The 21562-nt window shown below is 39.4% G+C and overlaps 1 long non-coding RNA gene across 4 annotated transcripts in view; it reads right to left on the minus strand.

Moving 5' to 3' along the window:
- The window catches only part of LOC308197856, a 318611-nt gene that overhangs the window by 74607 nt on the left and 222442 nt on the right, over positions 1-21562 (minus strand). The window contains exons 6-7 of one of the 4 annotated variants that reach the window (XR_013953387.1): positions 13171-13204; positions 8286-11565 (exon numbers count right to left, since the gene is read on the minus strand). The exons of the other annotated variants lie outside the window; for them this stretch is intronic. This is a non-coding gene — a long non-coding RNA (uncharacterized lncRNA). Of the gene's footprint in view, positions 1-8285; positions 11566-13170; positions 13205-21562 lie in introns of those variants that run through there. 4 annotated transcript variants of the gene reach the window in all.

The raw sequence follows: 21562 nt of genomic DNA on the forward strand, positions 1-21562 counted from the left end.
AAAGGATATTAAAGCATTTTATGAGAACCTAGATTGTGCAACTGAAGCATGATGTGGTCTTAGACCTTTACTTTGTGCACAGAGCCAGACTTTATTCTTTGATTTGGTGCATAGGATCACAGTTTATTATGATTATAATGGTTATAATTTTGTTGACATTTGAAAGAAATAAGGAAGGAATAAGCAATAGAGGTAAATGAGGTTGTTGCAGAAAAAGGCATCTGTGAATCTGTGCTTCAGCTGATGGGAAGAGAGTATTAGCACTGCAGAGTGCTTGCAGTTTTGGTCTCCTGCTAAAGAAAAAGCAAACGACTTTCCCCAACCCCAAAATCCATGTTATCATTGGGCTATTTACTTGAGTTAAATTCCCGGTGAATTAAGAACAAAGACTTTCAGGCTCTTGGGGTATTAAAAGCAAGTATATTTTTTATCAGAATTGCCTGCTCGGAAGTGATAGGGTCAGGTTCTCTGTCAGTTTAACCCCTGGCATCAGCAGACCACGGCTGCCACTGTCTGCTTAACACTGAGGAGGGATCTCTGCTGCGGGATGGAAGATCCCAAAGAGTATGCAGCAGCCACCCACTGAGCGCTCCTTCCATCCTGAGCTGGGAACATTTCTCAGCAGAAACAAGCTAAGGGGACAACAAAGCTTTGGAAGACTGATTCAGTGCAGGCTTCCCAAACTTTTTTTTTTCCTTTTTTTTTTTTTTCACAGCATGACCTATATTTAAATAACTCTCCAGTTGCTGTTCCATCACAAAACTACCATCTCACGCACAAAATCCCACATAGTATCTGTCACTGGCACCTCAGAGGAGCAAAGTATTTGCAGAGAGCTCAGTATTTCCCATTAATAACCTCTTTCCTCTTGCTCTGGAAGATACCACAGGGCTTGGGTCAAGGCAGATTTCTGATTCCCATGTGCAAAGGCCAGAAACATCCCTCCCAGCTGTTCAGGCCATAAGTATGGTCACCTCTCCTCCAGGAAGCTTGGAAAAAATCTTTTTTCCCCACGGAGAAGCAGTAATGCTCCAGCTTTCCCTTCCAGAGGCCCATTTCCCAGCTCCTTCCCACCCAGCACTTGGTATCCCAGGTCTCCGAGGTGATGGCAGGGTGAAGGGGACCACAGCAGGAGCCATCCCTCCACACTATGGAAAATGCAAAAAAATAAAAAAAAATCAAATAAATGTTTGTGGAAATTCCCATTTGAAACCTCTACTTGAACAAAAAGCATAACAGCTTGCATGAAGTACAGCGCTGTGACTCTTGCTGTTAATGCTCCCAATGACATCATTGTTTTCCAAATCACAAAGTGCAGAAGACTGGTTAGGGAAGCTGAAGAGCAGGAGCTGAAGGCAGCGAGAGTCTGGAAGGATGTTAGAAGCAAAGGATGTTTCTTTGGATTGTCTTTCTTATTTTTCTAATTCCTTTATGTACGTGGGTTTGGTTTTTTGGCACATGTCACTGCAGTAATGTCCAGATAATTAAAACCTTAAATAACATCAGACCTACCTCAGATCACTGTGTAACTTTGCTATTACCATTCCTGTTCACACACTCCTTAGTACTGTTATTTTTGTGTGCACAGTCAGTCTCAGAGCTTTCAACCAAAATGGTTTTTCAAGTAAATACTGAGCAGTGAGGCACAAAAAGCATTACCAAAACGCAAATGTATAACAGCCATTGCATTTTCAGTCTGCACTTCACATAAATACAAGGTGCTTTTGTCAAGATTTCTGTTTTAGAAATCCACGCTGTTTACTGCCCATGCGCTCCAAGGGCTCTTTCTTCCCTTTAGGCATGAGGACGCTCGAGGAAGACTGGCGAGCTGCTTTTCCAGGTGCTGGAATAGTGCAAAGCAATTGAACCATGTTCATGGATGAGGGCCATCTAACTAACTCACATGGCCAATGGTGTGTTTTCCTTCTTGGCAGTGGTTTTGTTCCAGGTGGAATAGTCTTTCATCCCCATAAAGGAAACTCTTGCATGTCTCACTCTCAGGTAATGGCCTACAACCACCCAGCTGCAATAAAACATGGAACTTTTATGCATACATTGTATGCATACAGACATACACGCATACATCGCTCTCTAGCACCACACACACAAATGCTGCACACTAAGTTAATTGAAGAAAAAATAAGGACATTTTTTCCTGTTCTGTTAATGCCAGAAAACCCCAACATAGCTGCAGGAGAGAGCAGAGCATTTTTACAACACAGACGCTCCAGACCAGGTTCCAGCTGTCGGAATTTTATGTCCTTGAGATACTTCTGGAATAACAAAGTGTCATGCACGTCCCTGCCAGTACACGAGATCAGCACATGAGATCAGACGTACAGATGTTGCCTCCACATCCACCCACTGGCATCTTATTATCAGTTTCGTTAGTATCCTCCACCCATTTTCAGCCAACTAGGAAGTCAGGAGTTGTAATTTGTGAGAATGAGCTGTATAGCAACCATTTATCTGAAAAACAAACCTCTGCTGGCAAAAACTTAGGAAGCAAATAAGAATCTTATGGAGGTTTTCTGTCTTGGCACACGTAGGTAACTAATGGGGAACTGCGAATGCAGAGCCCCGTGAGCAGTGCTACCTCTTAAAGGTGAACAGAGCGATGTGGATCAGAACTGGACACACAAAAATTGCCTTTAATTGGCTGGCAATTTTTTTTTATTATTATTTTTTTAAGGAATGTCATAGCACCTGATTTTTTTCACCTTTATTCCCTTCCTTTGCTAAGAAATGAGACGCTGAGTGTAAATGCAGGCTTGTGGAGGCTGCTGGGGGAAATTGCCTTGCTGTGGTGACATGGTGAAGCCCTGCCTGCTCCCTGAAGGTGAAGGACACGGTGAACCCCTGCCTGCTCCCTGAAGAACCAGCGCTGCCCACTGTCGCGACACTCAGAGCCTTCGTTAGGAACTGATGGGCATTAATTACAAGGGTCAGGAAGGAGCTCCCACGATATCTCAGGCCCTTGCTGAATTTCCAGCATCGCTACTATTTGTGCTTGTTTAACGTGGCAATCTTATCAGCGCCGTGCACAGCTCAGAAAGTTCTGCAGAGGGAAACGAGCTCAGGAGGAACGGCTGAGTCAAGATAAGTGTTGTATTGTTAATTACTCCACTAATAAATCTAGGAAGAAGGTGGGTTTGGATTCACTGCTGTACAGGCTGGTATTCTGGCAGCTGGGGAAAGACATCTGCTGAGCCCAGGCCTGCGCTGTCTGTGTGTATGATCACACCTTTCTAATGAGCATCTTAAAGCGCTTCCCGAGCAGAGAGAACTCGGCCTCGTGCTCTTCCCCTCTCACAGCGCCAGGTACCCAGAGGTTAAGCAGCTCGGAGGAGCCCCGAGCTGGGTCTGGCCAGGCTGAGCCCTGGGGTGGGTCCAGTCCCCGTGGGGTCCCCGTGCTGTGGTGGCAGCACACGGACCGACCCCTGCGCTCCCCGAAGGAGGTAGGACAGGAATTTGCCTGTTATGTTTTTTCCTTCTTTGCTGCAATTATGATTCCTTGCTTAAGTTTCCAGCCTTTAATTGGGCTGGAAAATTACAGTCATGGCACAGGGGGAGAAAGAAAAAAAATAATAAAATCCCAGCTACTCTGCCTGACCGAGACGTCTGTTTTCATTTACTGCACCGTGCTCCTGAGATTTTTTTTGTTAAGTAGACTAGAATAGGGATATCTTGAATTAAAAAGATGTTCTGACCTTCTTGGCTGCTCTGCCTCTCCCTGTGCATAGCGAGGTGCCCAAGACGGCCTCTGCAGGGGAGTTTGGCCCGGGTAACGTTGTGTGGGAGGTGATATAAATAGGTAAAAGCCTCACTCATGGGATACAAGCTTATTTCTACATACACCTTCCTCATGGCACACAGTGGCACATAATTTCTTTGGCTCCTTCTTGCCAGAGAGGCCCACTCACAAGTTTTCTGTTGAACACAGCTATTAGCACTGCATTGCGTTCCCAGGAAAAAAGTGCCACTGACAAGAAAACCACTTTGGTTTCTATTGCACAACATGGGAATCCAAGCAAGCACCGTACTTTTTTAATCAAGTCCTCTAGCACAATTAAGCAAAGTTTGGAGGGTTAAAAGTGGGTTTTCTCACAACTGCCTCCCTTCTAACCAGAGCAGAGTTGGAACACTTATAAAGATCAAGCTCACTCTTGCCTGGAATTCAAAGACCATTCACCTGATGGCAAAGAAGGAGGATAATTTAGCTAAAATGCCCCCAAAAGTTGTGGGTGAGCGAGGCCAGGGGAGGTCGGGAATCAGTTCACACAAAGCATTATAGAGCAACTCAGTGCAGTTCTACTTCAGACGACTGAAGTGCATCAACAAGGCAGAGCTGAATTCAGCAAAACGCAGCCTGAGACAGCTGTACAGTGGGCAGCTCTTTCCAAAAGCAGCTCAGAAAATCAGACTTTCAATTCCAGTTCGGTTATAGATAATTTAAGGTTAAAATCAATCATAATAGAATCTCCCATTTTCTTCTCAGAATCTTTCTCTTTTTCATTTCTCATTAAGTTCTAAGAACATAACACTTTAGAAAGTAAATCCTGTAGCGTGCGACGTGCAAAGGTTTTGACTATTTACAAGCTCTTAAACATAACAGTGAGGTTTTAGCACCTAAGCAGGTGCTCAGCTCTTTGCAGGACAGTGCCCACCAGTTAAATGTCTGTCTGCTGTTTGATAGTGCTAGCTGGACATGCTTAATGCCAAATCAGTCTCTCACTTACAGCCATGGACTTTTTTTGACTTCAGATGACTGTGTACAATCTATGAACATTGACTGGTTTCTATAGTTAATTTTATCCTATAAAATTACAGCTATCTATTAATATTCATGGGCAGTATTTTGTCAGCTGAAGCCAAAAGGATTCCATGGTTACAACCTAAGTCTACAAATACATTACTTTATATATCCCATTATACCTTAAAATACATAGGCCACATATATAAGTTGATTTTCTATTCCAAAAGTGAAAAGCCATTCACTGCCCCTTTTCTCATTTTAGAAAATCACTAGGCAAGCTTGATGACTGATAGATTTTGCTCATTAACACACGTTTTGTACAGCAGCAAGTGTGAAGTATACGTTCCAATCCACCAGAAAGACTGAACCATATTCTTAAGGAAATCCAAGATATTTACACTCTTGGGTTGAGGTCTACAGTGGCAGAGCTTTATGCATTGCACTCCAGGAGCACCACAGTGGTAACTCTGTGAGACATCAGAATTTTTGTGAACATCTTTCCAAGGAGCAAATTGTGCCAATGCCAGAAAGAATTTATCTCCTTGGTCCTTTGGCAGACAATTGAGCCCTGGGAACACCCCCGTTCAAAACTTTCACCTAAACAATCAAACCAGCGCTGTTATTCTTCCCTTTCATCATCATTATGTTCACCCTTAGTTAGGAGAAAATGCAGTTCAGTACTGTGAGATCCCATGAAATTATGAACCCCTGCCTTTGAGCTGAAAAACCAAGGAGGCATTCATTTATTTTCAATCAGAGGCCATTGATAATCACCTGTGTTTTAGTATTTGTTTAGTGTACTGAAGACAGACAAAGTTCATCCTAAAGTGCCAGCACAGTCTTCCATTAATCTACAGCTCAGTCCCTTAAAGGAGGAAGTAACAACTCTGTAATGATAAGGCTCGTGGCAGCAGCCAGAGCGCTTGAAGGTCTGTTCTTGTAAAGAAAATTTTTCAATTAGTTAAAGAAGCCAGGAGCATCGGCTTTCAAAAAAAGAGCTTCCTTATGAATCTTTGATCTCTCTTACTGTACCATGTTTCTCATGAAAGACAGTTATAGTGGCACTGTTTAAATAACATCTACAAAACAGTTCAATTTGCAAATCAGTAGGATTATAGTTTCCTTTATAATCTTTATTTAAATGAGGTAGTGTGAATGAGCTGTTAAATTAAGGGCTTGTCTATGAGAGTGTCCAACTAGAAGAGGCCAATACTTGAGAATAACAGGGAAAAAAAATACACCACAGTTCATGCTAACCAAAAGCTGGAAAAGGCTAATTTGAAATGCTTGGTCTCACTTTTGGTTCAAGAATCTGAAAACCAAATTCAGGCTGGTTACTCACACTCTTAACTACCTGTAATCCATGCTGTTATTTTAGGATGCTGTAGTTTATCACACTTGAATAGAAATACCAACTTCTGCGCATGCCAGAAGCTGGGCATGACCAGTCCCAGATGTGCTGGAGACCTACGTGCTACCCCAGAGCACAGTTACACAGCCAGTCCTTGCTGCATGTACGTGGTGTTGCAGGTCTCCTGCTCAGGCTGTTCACCCCCGTGCATGTTCCCCACAACCTGCTCCATCCAGCTACAAAGGCAACAAAATCCACCAGGGAGGCATGGGTGCGAGATAGCCCTCTGAGAGTCCAGAGGCTGCCGTAAAATAGGGTGAAGGAAAGTCGTGTTTTGAGCCTGGAGCTGAGGGCAGGAGGAACAAGGACCAGAAAGGCAGACCTTGGAGAGAGGAGGAGAAAAGATGACCCTTGTCTCACCCTCAGTCCCCTCCTCAGCTGGAATTAGTTTCCTATTGCCCTGATCTCCTTTCCAAGAGATGTCCCTTAAGCCCTGCTGTTTCCTCACCAGGGCCAAAGACTTTGTGTTTAAATGTTGCTGAATTACATAATCGTTGTTTCATTTTCGGGGTGGATAAATAGGAGTTTTAACTTCCTTGACATGCTCCTTGGTGTCATCAATGTTTTCCAGTACTCTTGTGGTTGCTAAAGTGAGCACAAAGAGGTCCCGAGCACCCGGTCAGTGGCACAAACGCCTGGTGGTGTTCCTTGGCAGAGGCAGCACAAAGCTCTCATTCAGCATCTATGAGATCAGGCTTATATTTTTTTATGGCAAGTGCCAGTTAAGCATAGATGTAGGATGTTTCAGCATTTATGATAAAAATATACCAGAACATAACCGCATATTTCATAATGAAAAAATTGCATCTTGAAAGCATTTTTGACAGGGTTCCACTTTAGAAGTTAATGGCAACATCAGAGGTACAGAAGTCCTAGAATAAATGGAAAATTGGCTCCAAATATTAAAGACAGAGAGCAAGAAACCAAGAAAAGCATAGTCATAGATGGATGATACTGCTTTGGCAGGAAAGGTAAACAGTGAGGAAACATACCGCCAGATGCAAAAAGACTTAGATCATTAAAAGGGAAAGAGATGAAAAAACCATTCAACACAAATAAATTAGAACAGTATCACCAATATTGTCTGTCAGCATTTCTGTTATAAATCCTGGTTCACAGGAGTGTATTCCACATCTGAAAAAAATATCTCCCGAATGGAACTTGGCATGCCAGATATCTGGCCAGGATTAGCATGTCTTTGGTCTTTACTAAGTTTTGAGAGACATGAATGGAAATTTAATTTGGATTCACAATGATTCAGCTCAGATGCACCAGTTTGTGCTACCTGAAGTTAGAAGAAGCTCTCAGTATTTTTTTTTCTCTTCTATTAAGAACAAATAGATGAACTATTAGAATTTAATATTGGATACCTTAAATTTTATAACACTATTTTTTCAAAGTTGTTCAACAGCCTTTGATACAAAAAATGGAACAAGAGAGAACTGATAATGCCTTATCTGCATGTAACTCATCTTTGAAAGGAAAGGCTGGCTGTATAATTCTTAAACTACCAACAGTATAACATATCCTAATCAGAACTTAACTAAATACAGAATTATCTATGAGCCCAGAACAATCTCGAATAAACATGAAGTAGTAATTTTCAGTAAACATGTTTACTGCTTTATAAGAAAAACTAATGGTTTAAGGAAAATAATAATAATAATAAAAAAATGAATAAATAAAAGGATGATTTAATCCTTTAACCACTGAACTCACCCTGGCAACAATCTGGTCCATATCTCAGGTCCATATCTCATTCATCCCATTATTAATCCATAATTTTTATTTTATTACTTTTTTTTTTTTTTTTTTTTTTTTTACAAATCTGATCATCAATAGAACAGTATTTGAATCTTTGTACAACAATCTTTCAAATCACTGTAGGAATTCTTCCATAGGATATAGAATTATCCTCTACTGGAAGCTATAACATAGGCTGATATTATAGATTTTCCTTTGGCAGGCTGTTTTGATATATGGATACGAAGGATTTCAAGAGATTTGTCAGTGTTAAATTGTATTAAACATAAACAGTTTAAATAATTGTATGTGTATAGTAAAGTGCCTTTGAAAAATAAGGCTACAGCTATGTATGTGCTGGTAAAAAATGAGAAATTCAGAGCTAGGAATAGGTCATGCCCTATGATACATGGTGCGCATCGCTGCTGCCTTTGGAAATTCAGCTCCTTCACCTGTCCCCGTGATGTGATGAAGACAGAGGGAGTAAGATAAATTGCTCTTCATAAACAAGATAGGCCAGGGTAGCAAAACTTTATTATTGCCAGCAGAAGAAAAACAAAGGACAAACAAACTATCCAGAAAGAGAGAGGATATATTTACTGCTGACCATTGATACTTTACTGGCTCTGCAAAGCATGCTCAGCAGCCTGTCCTTTGTTTGTTTTGTCTTCTGGGTGACTTTGGTGTCGCCAAACTATCACCTCTTGTATAAACAAGGTCTTATAGGAAAGAGGTTCTTGTGTTCCTGTGCTGGTGACTCAGCCCACGAGTGGTTTGAATTCGGGATTTTCCTCATCCTGTCATCATAACCCACGTCCCTTAGCGAGGCTTTGTCAGAGCTCTTGACTCACGGGCTAAACCTACACACGTCTGCCTCCTGTGCGGGTATGGCTGTAAAAGGTTTCAGCTCATTACTTTTTTTTTTTTTTTTTTTTTAACCTGTGAGAACATGCATAGCAAGCTTTTATGCACTAAAAACAACCCAACAGAAAGAAAACCCTGGATCTTTCAAGTGAACCATGAGCGACAAGAAACAAGGGAACCACCTAATGGCACTGGGCACCGGGCAGAGTCCTCAGTCCTGGCATCCGGACGGGAACAGCAGGTCCCAGTGGTACGCACAGCAGACACATGAAGAAGTGGAAGTAATCAATATGTTATGCATTTTCCCAATGAGTATTTTCTTCCTGCACATAATATGTGTCCTGAAGAGTGATTTAGGCAGTGCCTAAACTCCAAAGGAGGCTTCCTCCCCAGCCGGTGTGTGCATAACACACCTCTGAAAAACATCAACACACACTTAATGACATAGACACTAGGAGAACCTTAGCAGAGGTGAATGCAAAAAAGTACTAGGAAAATAAAACAGTGTTTTGAAAGTGAAGACTCAATGCATCAGAGGAAAGAGGAAAGACAAAAGCTACAGCTCATGCCTCTGCAAACAGGCAAACAAGACAAAAAGGGTTTCTTGTTTTGCCTTCCAGCTTTGCGCTTCCCCATAGCCATTGGTTTCCAAGTTCCATTGTGTCCCATTCAAATGCTTAGCTCTCCGGATCTCTTAATAAACTCCACACACATCTATGCAGCTCTGAGTAAATAAGAAAAGCCTGCTGCACATCCACACCCTCGTTTTTTGCTGGGAAATATGACATCTGTCTGGGAGCAAACCTGATGGTGAAACATTGCCCTACAAGGTAAGCAAAACCCCAGCTGACTTCATCAGAGCAGCATTTCACCATGTGGCCTCGCTGCTCGGGGCTTGGCATTGTAGCCTGGTGCGTATGCAGATCGGGTGGTTGGTCCATGCCATGTGCTATGGCACAGATAGCAAAAAACGCAGGGCTTTCTAATGCATCCACATCTCAGCACCTTGTTTGTGCTTTTCCCTGGTGCTGTGTACTTGCAATATTTCGCTATCTTGAATTTTTTAAGGCACAGGCCATCTCTCTGCCATATCTTCTGACATCTTCTTAATCCAGCTTAGATGGACACTGAAAGGGAATTCAACAGACTTGTGCCTTGGAAGAAATATTGAGAAAATCATACATTGTAAAGGTACTGAGAGCGATACCTTAAGGTTATGATATTTGTGCTGAACTGGCATGGTAATGCTGCAATTTCTGCTCACTGCTGGACACAGATTTTTCTACTTTTACTATACATACAACTCAGAGCCTAAATATGTTTTCTGTGTAGTTTTTGTTCTTTATTGGTAGACATTTATCTTGGGGAAAATGTTTTTTATTTTATTTTTTATTTTTTTTCTCCTAAAGTCTCTCATCCACAAACTGTTTTCTGCTGCAGTTACATTACTTTGTGTCCCTCTAACATAAATTACTATTAAAAAAATCCATCTTTGAATTTCTCTTTAACTCATATTTGCTATATCTCCAAAATGAGTTAAATGATTTTTAAAAATAAATATTTTACTTTAATCTATGATAGCTGAACAGACGTTTGCTAAATGAAGCCAACAGACATGAGAGGATTTGTTAAGTATTTGAGTTTTCTGACACTGCAGATTGGAAGGGAGCAGCTAGGGGCTTTGCCAAAGACAGGACTTTGATTTTTTTTTCCCCTCACACCAGCGATCTATGGAATTGAGGAATTACACCAACCATGTATGTAACACTGCTGTATTGCAGTACTAAAGAAGCTGTGCCCTTTCCCACCATACATGGCACCCTCCGAAGTAGATAATATAGGTCATAGCTTAAAAATGTGAGCAACGTCTTTAAATATTAAAAAATTACACACAGCAATAATAATGAATCAATAACATTTTTTTTCCCCAACAATTTCTGTACAGTAATGACTGGAAAATGATGGCACAGATTCATTTCAGATTCTTAAAACCTTAAGCTTCTGAAATCAGAGTCTTCATATTAGCATTGAATACAGCAACATTCTGATTTAAATTATTGACAGCCTGAACTAAATTAGTTAGCGTCTCATCTAGTTTCAACAGTCTGCTATTCATTGAGTCGTTCAGATGTTGGATGGATTCCATCAACATCTCCTGAACACACTTCTTTTTTTTTTTTTTTTTTAGGCCAATCTGCTGCTCTCTGGTTCCTTTCTGACACTTCCACCCCTTTCTAATATAATGTTCCCTGAGCGCTATCACCCCTCATTTCCACACGCTTGTTCCCTGTCATTCTCACTTTCCGTTCTGACTCTGCATTTTCCTCCCATCTCCTTGTCTTATATTGTTTTCTTTAACAATTCCCGTGATATATCAGACCTGCTGAAATGGTGGTGATCCTTTTGTTTTTACAGGTCTTAAGCATTTCTTATGGATCACTGTTGGAAACAATGCACTGTGATTGTCCCAAAACCGAGTTTCAATATGCATGTGGCTTTGCACTGAATACATGAAAGTATCACAGAAGGGAAAAAAAAAAGTCATCAGCCTTAGGGAAGGCCTTGAAGCCATATAGATTTGCATGGGAGAGAGAGGAATTTCCCCTCACTCCATACAGAAATCCAGTACTTTCATTGACAGTTGCCCTTCTCCTCCTTGTACTTTGTGTTTCTTGATGCCTCCTCACAGCCTTCTCCATCTGCTGTGGTTCCCCACAATTTCCCTGCCGTACTGGCTGGATGTTACGGGGTGGAAAGAGTGGTTGAGTGGGGATGACGAGGAACGTGGAAGCTGGGAGAGTGGGAAACACAGGAGAAATATAGCTTTGTGAAGGAAGCATTGAGGAATGTGGAAGACTTCTTCTGGGGACCAGGAAAGAAAATCCCCTTCTGGGAAAAGCCTTTCTGACAAATATTAAAATGTATTTGTGTTTAGTTTGATGTATAAGAATAGGAGAATTCTGTGTTGCTTTTTTTTTTTTCCATACCCTAAACTCATTTTTATCTTTGTGAATCAGTGTTAAAAATTATAATCTTTTTCCTGCTCTTACTTCAAAATTACTGGTCTCCAGTTCCCCATGTATCCTCCTAAGTGACATAATTTAAGCTCCCACTTGCACCATAACAGCTTTTTCCTTTGCATGAACTTGCAGCTGCAAACCTCAGTGTAGGTGCAGTGGCTCAGATAACAAACACAAAACCAAGGTAGCCTCAAGTGTTAGCCCATCAGTAAGGGCCCTGGATATTTATTATAACTGTACGTATAAATCATCTATCAGCTTTAGGTCAACAGTGAAGAGAGGAAAGCCACACTGTAACCCAGATTTCAGGGAAAGGGGAAAGTAGAAGCAAGGGAAAGACCAGTAGTTTAATCCTTGAATTCTCTCAACGAGGGGAAAAAATGTGTGATCCTAAAGCGATGGTCCCTGGCTCTAACTTAGGACAGTTTCTTGACTGTTGTCTTAAAGCAAGGCTTGCTCCAAGGATGCCTGAATGAGGCTATGCATACAGTCCAGAACTGGACAAATATCAAAAATCACCAAAATAGACATATACATATTTTTAGTGCATTTGTGGATGGCAACATGGAGGTGTTAATCCCTCATGTACAGCCATTAGCAAAGAATTCATTATTCTGCCCAGTGAGTTATCCCTCTATTAAACGTTAGGAAGAATTAGCCTAATATTTACAGTCAGCTATTTGTTGAAGAAGTATTTGCCAAATCTTCAGCACCTCCACCACATGCACAAAATCATACTTTAAATGAAGTAATTCTGAATTAAACAAGTGTGCTAGTACTACTAGTGGGATTTATAGTAACTGATAACAGTCTAAGAATGTATTTCACAGATTGCTTCTTTATATTGCAAAATGAATAGAGTTTTATATCTGAAGAAACAAATCTGCACATTAAAAATCAATGTTTCTCATGATACACACTTGGTATTATTTCTGGGAATGCTACAGCTGGCATGCACAGCCTAGTTAAAATATTATAATTTACTTGACTGCATGCATAGTCGATTTGCAGTCAAAACTGCCACTTACTACATGGGAGGAAAAACAATGACTTCCATGCTACTGGAAACATCAAAGGTACTTTTTGCACTACTCCCCCTCAAAGCCTCCTGGGAAAAGCCCTGACTCATAAGCTTTCCACTGGTTACTTGAGTGCTTCTTAGGTTTGAAAAATAAATAAATAAATAAAAATCATATTTTGCTACAGTACCTCTACAGAAAAATCCTCAACAAGCAGAATGGATTGAAAAATTCAAGCATGACTAAAAAGTACATTCCCCACTAGTCAGTGAATTTTGCTCCCTATTTGTCACTGCCACCTTGGAGAGCGGTGAGCATTAATAATGCATGGGTGCTAGGAATGTATTAGCAACTAACCTTGCGAAGAAAATCAACTGGGGACCCAGAAGAGCTGTTAAAAAAAAAATAAAAAGGAAAAAAAAAAAAAAGAAACAAAATCAGAGCTCTCCAGTATCCTTTTATTTATTGAAGAGATTTTGGGAGAAGTGTCAGGGATGGCGGCATCTATGTATCATTGTAAACTAAGGCTGAAAGTCCCCGGAATGGGGTTGTAATTGAGTTCATTGATCACATTCAGGAGGAGAGCCACCCCCACCCACGCAGCTCCCTCGCACTGGCCACTCTCCAGCAGCAGGAACACCCCAGAGGATAAGGGGTATTTATGCAAATTGGCAGGTGGAGTAGAAATGTCTTTATTAAACATGTGCTTTTAAGGAAAAGCTTCGGTTCTGCTATTATTCATGGTCGCTGATATTTTGCACATGTTAATTGTGATCAACTTCTTTTGGAAGCTGCTCAGCACACTACACTTGTGCTCTTTTTTCCTAGGCTAGTGCCAGTGCTATGCGTGGCAAAAAAACTTCACCTTTGCTATCTCCTACAACCGAAGCATAACGATCACAGGTTTACTACTACAGATATTCAAACATGGTTATTTACATCTTTTATCTTATAGTGAGATAATAACATATGGATTTTATTCTCATTTTGAAACTCTTCAGTCCTTTCAAATCCAAGTACCCAAAGATATCTAGTACCCAATGAAAATATTCTGCTTCCTAAAATAAAACAGGCTTACCGTTGCACTTCTATAGTTTGAAACAATTTGTACACTAAGCTGCTATATCCCGCTGTTAGACTTGGCAGTAATGGCTTCAGTTATATATTTATGTCCTGCCATCTCCTTTTAATATATATTGTTTATATTCCAAGGCCTGTTTTCTGGTAAAACAATCTTTATAAGTTTTGCATGGAATATAGTTGCTTTTTTGTGTTATTAGCCAAAACAAATATTGTGTTTAAATCCACCTTATTGAATCACTTTCTCAATTAATATACCCAACTTGTCAGTGTAGTGGGAAGATAGAGAGGAATAAAGGAATATACATAAGGTTAGAAGAAAAAGGAAAATAACTTGGTTTTCCTTTTTCCTTCTGCTGGGTATACAGACAATAAATAAATAAATTAATTAATTAATAAAAAATTGTTTGCCTCTTCAAGGAAAAATGCCCCAGAATGATCTGTGCGTAGCCATATTCCCCTTGAAATAATCAGAGTGGCCTGATGCTCCTAGCAAAACTATTTGCTTTGTAACTCATCAGTTATATTTTTAGTTACCCACTGCAGACCTTCATGCAATTAATTCATTAAGCTCATTATGACTTAATGTTGCATCCCAAATTCAAAGTTCTATATATACAATTTAATCTTTGGTCATTTTTTATTAAGATGAGCTTTGAACGAGCGATATTCCCCAACAGAAAGATAGGGCCAACTCCCTAATTAAATGCTGCAGCCTGTGGATAAGCTGGAAACCTTACTGTGACACAATCCTCCTGCTTTTCACCTGCTTTCCTAATACTTATCAACTAATTCATGCCATTCTTCTAATCTTTATTTGATGTTGAAGACAAAATAAAGTTAAAAGACACCTGCTGGTAGATAGATTTTCCACTGAACATGCTTATACAGGCCTTTAGGAAAACTAGATTCTGGCATCCTAAGAGGATCACATGATTAAGATCTGAAGATTGTGAAGAGAATTGGTTCAGTACCAGTTTCCCATTCTCATTACGATTGTTCTCCTGAGAAATGAGTAATTTTTCACCATTGTTTTCTTGACACGACAGCCTTTGTTGAATTTTAGTGTAGTTTTTTTAGTCATCCTTCTTTCTTTATCCCTTCTCCTTTTCTTCTCCCTTCTAACCTCCCTGTGTATGCCACAGTTGTTTAATTTTTGTTATGGAAATGATTAAAGTTTTATTTTGTTTTGTTTTGTTTCATTTATCTCCCAAGAGTTCTTTAGGGTGATAGTCACTCTGTAAATGAATGTAAAAATGCTTTTGTCACATTAGCTTGCATGTTAACTGGTAAAATGCTTGTTATTTTACTCTGATGTTACATTCACAACAGGATAACAGTTTTGATTCCGTTATGCAAAAATCTGCATTATAAATTAGAAGGCATATTTCACACTTTTTTTATCTTGGGCAGATTCCTACAGTAGTCATTAGGTGTTAGGATGAAAAATCTCCATTTTTCATAAATCAACTTGTGCTAGCTCAGCTCGTATTAGCTTCAATAGGTGCTAGCTAAGGGCATACATGCTGGTACCTTGCTTGTAAGATGTGAATCTTGGTAGTGTTTAACCCACCTCAAGAAATTTTAAGCCTGAAAAACCTCATACATGAGACTTAGCGGAAAGCAAAATATCTTGGGATGAAAGCATTTTTACAATCCATTTTTATTCTTATTCTTATCCTTTTATTCTTATTCATTTATATAAAGAAAAAGAAATACTTAGCTAAACAGAGCAATAATTACTAGTTATAGTAGGATACCAATAGTTAGGTCCCAGATATTTCAAAAATATCTTTCAACTGCATTGTAAAGTTTCTTTGTTCAAAGACTTTTTTTTTTCCAAAATGTTAACATCTTTTTCCTTCTTTTGCCTTCTTGTATAGTTTCAAAGGAAGCCCGAAATTAGTCAGGGAAAAAAACAACAACAACAACAAAAAAAAACCACTGTAATTCCATGTGTATTATTACTAACAATATTAGCATTTTGAGGGTCCTTTAATTTTCCAGGTTTGTAGACCATTATTATAAACTCTGCAATACAATGGTGTAAAGTCCATAAAGGAGCATCTTATATTTAAAATCCCTGTATGTTGCAGATGGCTTAACTGTGCAACTTTTGAAGAAGTTCTGAATGCATAACACCTTAAGAAGAGATCTAATTTGCTTTCAGAATAATATTTTATATCAACAGACCAAGTGCAATCTGATAGGTTACAACAGCAACCATCAATCAACATGACAAGCTCAAAGGGATGTTCTCACAAGCTAAATACACAAAAGAATAGAGATGCCTTGAGGGAGCCACAAGCAAATTTGGGGAGCCTATTCTCAAAAAGTGATCCTCCATGCTCCTGCCTCATTAAACTTGCACCTAGCTCTGGCACTCACAATCTGTACATGCCAACATTTTTAGCAGGATTATCCTTTGGAAATCTACATTTTTGTCTGTGTTCTTGTGGGGCCTGACCTCTCTCTGACCAGCACTTCGGTGCTGTCAGGGATGGGCTGCTTGCTCCCCCAAGCTCATATGTCTTTGTGGAGCAGAGCTGCAGAGCCAGCACACCACATATTGCATATCGCAATAGTGCATATTGCTCAGCCCCCCGAATGGTACAATTAAATCCCTTCTCCTGTTCTTTGTCCAATACACAATATCTTTGGTTCTATTTTTGCACAGTGTCTGAAAGAGTTAGATCGTGGTGTAGGAGCTAGACTCCTATGCTCTACGTTGACACACACACATATTAAACATTGGAGCTTGAATCATTCTGGTCAAAAGCAATGCAAAGGTATCTCTCCTCCATGCTCATGAAGAAGGCCAAAAGAGTCATTCAGGCCTCAGAAAAGATTTTGTTCAATAAAGAACTTTCCTTCAGGTTGTAAGACATCTCTTTGAGAATTCCCTCTGAGATAAGTCTTCTCTCTACAGCATCCTGATTTTATCTCCCTATCTGATAGACTCCCTATTCCAGGTCTGAGACCAGGCACAGAAGAAGAAAGAACAACTGATCGTCTTGTTTAGACAAGTAGAAATAAGACTTATTTTCCCACTTTTCTATTGCAGGAAAAAAAAAAAGTATATATTGGGGTGAGGGTTTGCAGGGATAAACTTGAAGACAGGAAGACAGGATCTGTAAGACGGGTGGAACAGGTACCCGAATAACAGGTTGATAGCCATGAAAGCAGCATTTACTGATGCACTTGCATGCAGCCACTTATACAGTCTAGGCACTTTCTACAGGCACAGCTCAGAAACGCCTTTCAGGCAAGAAGTCACATCATCTTGGTTCCTTCTTCTGAAGTGGCCCAAACACCAACCAAGACCTCAGGTAGTGCAGTAGATTTCTCTCAGTAGGAAATAACTCATTGCCTTGGTCCTACCCTTGGTGAATTGCCAGGAATGGTTCCTGAATATGTATATTCTCACATAACAACCAAACCTTAGGGTCTCCACACAGCTCCTTCACCTCTCTGTGTATGAGTGTCCCTGTATGAACCCAATGGAAAGATTCCACATCACTGTGCTGGGATTTAGATCAGAGCTCATATACCCTCATGGCAGTGGTACAGATACATGTGAAACACATATTTGAACATTAAGCAATTAAAAGGGAAAAACAAAACAAAACAAAGCAAAAACAACAACAAGAACAAAACCAACCCTAAACCCTTTGAAACTGTAAAATGAACTCATTTACAAATATGCACTCTCTGTCTTGAGACAGAGACAAAATGCTGTCTTTTCTCTTGTCCTTGCAAAATCTTGCCTTACCCCTTACAAACTCTAGCCAATTTATTTTTGTAGAAATGGAATTTACAGATTACAAAAATGGTTTGCTCTAGTCATCCCCATTCCTTTGAACTCTGAGGCCATTTGAATTTGATCCTGACCAGGCTGACCATAAACCATTCTCTTTGGATAATAAAGGAAATGGAACAGTTTGTCTTCAGTAACCTTATAATAAACTGCAGCTTACTAGATATGAATTACAACTAAAATAGCAAAAAGAAATATGTATATGTATCTATTTACATGTACACTTCATATATACATGTGTATACTCACATAAATACACATACAACTTCAGGCCAACAGAAGTAAATGAGTGAACAGCATTGGCAATACTAACATTGTTTTTATTGTCAGTTAAAATGAACAAACTTCATCTACTTGTTCATTATATTTTTATTGTATTAATAAAATATTGTTCATTTAGATGAGCATGATAAGAAAACTATAACTTGTCTACTCATAATTCACTATAATCTACATTCAAGGCTATGTGGATTAGTCACAACTAATAAAGTTCCAAAGTATATTCTATTTGGATTTTAAAGCTTTGCCATATATTTTTCATAAAATCATTGAAGAGTGGAGAACTATATACAATTTTACTCCAAAGTCTTAAAACTCAACCGAGCAAAAGGCACAAGTTTTGGCTTTTGTTCTGTCACATTCAAGGGTGTAAAAATATGGAAATCTTAAAGAAACAGGAGAGAAAAAGGTGTATCGGTGTTATACAGATTTTACAGTGGGTTCCCACTTTTTTTAAGGTTTGGAGAGATCCATATAAAGACAAGAAGAAAGACAACCCATGAAACATATTCCGTCTGGGAGCCAGCAAGAATGGCTTTAATTTATACCTTAGTGGCTTATTTTATCCCAAACAGGGTATATAGGGCCAAATTCATTAAAGTACTCAGAAGTCAGAGCTTTGCCAACATGGACTTAGGCTCCAAGCTGTAACTTCAGTCCTCAAATGCTTAACGGGCATCTTAGCCTGGATCTGCTCCAGGCTTGAGCCTGGGCAGGGTTTCCCCAGGTATGGATGGCCCGTGGGTGCTGTGCTGCACCCAGCTTGCAGGGGCTTAGCACCCCTGGGCTGACTGGAAGGCTGGGAAGTTCTCCTAAATCCCTAAATTCAGAAGTGGTTCTGTAAACTACAGGCCACATTTCAACCTCTAGAGAGTAGGTAGGAGAGAGATGGTGAAGTCAAGTGAGCAATGCTAAACCCTTCCTACACTGCACGATTAAATATGAAAAATTTAGCGCAGCATCATTTTCTAAAATACATTTTAAGCCTTTCCAGTTCTCTACCTTGCTGCACATAAGAGGAAATTAAAAACGACAACAAAACACACACCGAAACTTTAAAGCTTCCTTGCATCACAAAGCAGGGAATCCACAGTGCAATGAGAACAGTCATTATTAAAGGCAAGAACTGCAAATCAAAGACGCTCTTAGACACTCCTAGGCAGCTCCTGGCCCAGTGCTGTTTCCCAGGTTTACCAGCAACCACAAGATTCCTGGAACTCCAGCACAGCACATGCAGATAGCCAGTGGCTGCACAACACGTTGTAAAACATGTTGCCTTAGTGCATGCTTCTGGAGGTGATGATGAGAACAGAAAAACTGAGTCACAAAAGCCTAGCAAGAAAAACTGGAACAATGAAATGGCTAATTTGTGTGTGTTTGAGAGAAGAAATCTGCTGATTTTGCTTTTCTGTCATTCATTGGCTAGCAACATTCAAGCCCTGCATACACATGTGACCATGAGTTTATGAATGAAAATGTATGTGAATTCAAAAGATTGCACAAAATTAACAGATGATCAATGTCTGGAAATTCGTGCGGGGTGTGCATTATTCATTAATTGCCTTTTCATTTGATTATTCACTAAGCAATATTAATTATTCCCCTCTTTAAAAAAAGCTTCAATGATCTAATCAAGAAGAGAGGGGGAAATATCATGTGTCTTAGGAGACCAATAGCATGCATGAAGAATCAAAGATGAATAGGAAACAGTCAAAATGAAAAATATGTGAACACCTACAGCTAATGTTTGTGAAGGATCTAAAAATATCTAGGCCATTCACAGAAATCAGGATTGGTTCCTAAATATAAAAAACATTTACCAGAAAATTGTCCATAATGAGCAATTTAACCAGCTATTCAACAGTGATCCAAGCAATTCTCTGATTCAGAAAATGACAATTTGAGCAAAGAGGCATTTGAAGACTGACAAAGAATATTTTGACAGGGAATATCTGGAAAGGAGCAGAATTTGGTGTAAACTTATCTAATTCTAAGAATATTAGACAGCTCAGCTATCCGGAGTCTTAGGTGTCTATGATGAGGGGGAGACATCTGTTTCTGACAAAGAGAAAAGGTAGTTTGTGAAGCATCCAGAAGCTGATTGTAATCCTCACTTTAATTAAAGAGGAGCAAGTTCTTCACATGACATCTGCTAGAGTTCCCTGGCACGATCAGCTACTCATTGCTCTGACTTCCAACATTGCAAACATTTTCTAAGAGCCAAGTGGAGACCAAGGGGAAGAAAGGGGGCCGCAAGGACAAGATTGTTTTAATTCTAAACTGGTGCTTTTTATAAACTTCAGATATTGTAACTTTTTTTTTTTAAAGTTCCTCAGAAAGTTTTATTCCAAGTGTCTGCACATAACCATAATTCATATCATTCTGTAAAACCTCATTTCCAGAACTATACACAGTGTTTTGTTTTTTTCTTTATTTTTTATTTTTAGGTTAACACAAATAAGCCTAACATGCCTAATGATATGTGATCTAATGAAAAGCAATATTGTTATGGTACATCACTCACATTTTCATGCAGACAATACTTATCAGGTAGATAATAACATTTTATGCTGGGAAATAACAAGACTTTTCTTAAGTAAAGGAGCCTATAATCTTCTATAATTCTGTACAAAAAAGACATTATACCAAGGAAATTCTTCTTGGCAAACTAGGCTATGATTAAAGGTAGTCGCTGGTACTTGTGATCATTTCCTAACCTTAATCTTTAACTCTCCTCCAAGTTTAGTTTTTGGTAAACTAGTAGTTTATGGTTAAGACAAATCTTGATAGCAATCCAAAATCTTCCTGAAACACACAAGTGGCTTGCATTCTCTAGCAGATAATTGAATTCAGATACTAGCTTTCCTGTCAAATCTCTACAAAAGTAAAATACATCATGAAAATCCAGCAACAGGGCTCAGATGACCATCACGCATAGACAAAAATAATAGCACAGAGATTGCACCATATAAAATCATATCTCCCACAATACTTCTCTGTTTAATATTAAAAGGTTGGCAAAGGATTCATAATATTCTGTGTACTTTGAAAGCATTTATGATTTCTTTTTAATTGCCAGAAATGCATTTCCTTCCATTGACACACACCGTAACTCTTCCCTGCAGAATTATCATGACAATATCCCAGCACAGGCACAGAAATCTTTCCTGTCCATAACCACAATCATAATGTTTCATGAAAGAATGAAACTATTTTACTTGCCTGCCCTTCTTCTTGCACACACACACACAAAAAAAAAAAAAAAAGTAAAAAAGTGAAAAAATGGCACTGGCTCACAGCAGCTAGATCAATAGGATTTTGTCCTGCTGACAAAATCATCTTTCTACAGGACGTCTCTGATATTAAGACATTAGAGTTCCCCGACAGATTTCACATTGAATTCTGCTACTCTTTAGTTAACAAACAGCTATTGCATATGTTCGGTTTGTCTCCTCGTGCCAGGGAGCTGGTGTGCTATAGAAGCTGTGTTTCTGTTCAATTTTGCTGTCAGATTCATCGCTACAGGAAAAATGACTATAAGTAATAAAAGTCTCCTGTCCAAAGCATCGAGAA

Source organism: Anser brachyrhynchus, assembly GCF_964034855.1.
Source record: "Anser brachyrhynchus genome assembly, chromosome: 7".
NCBI lineage: Eukaryota > Metazoa > Chordata > Aves > Anseriformes > Anatidae > Anser > Anser brachyrhynchus.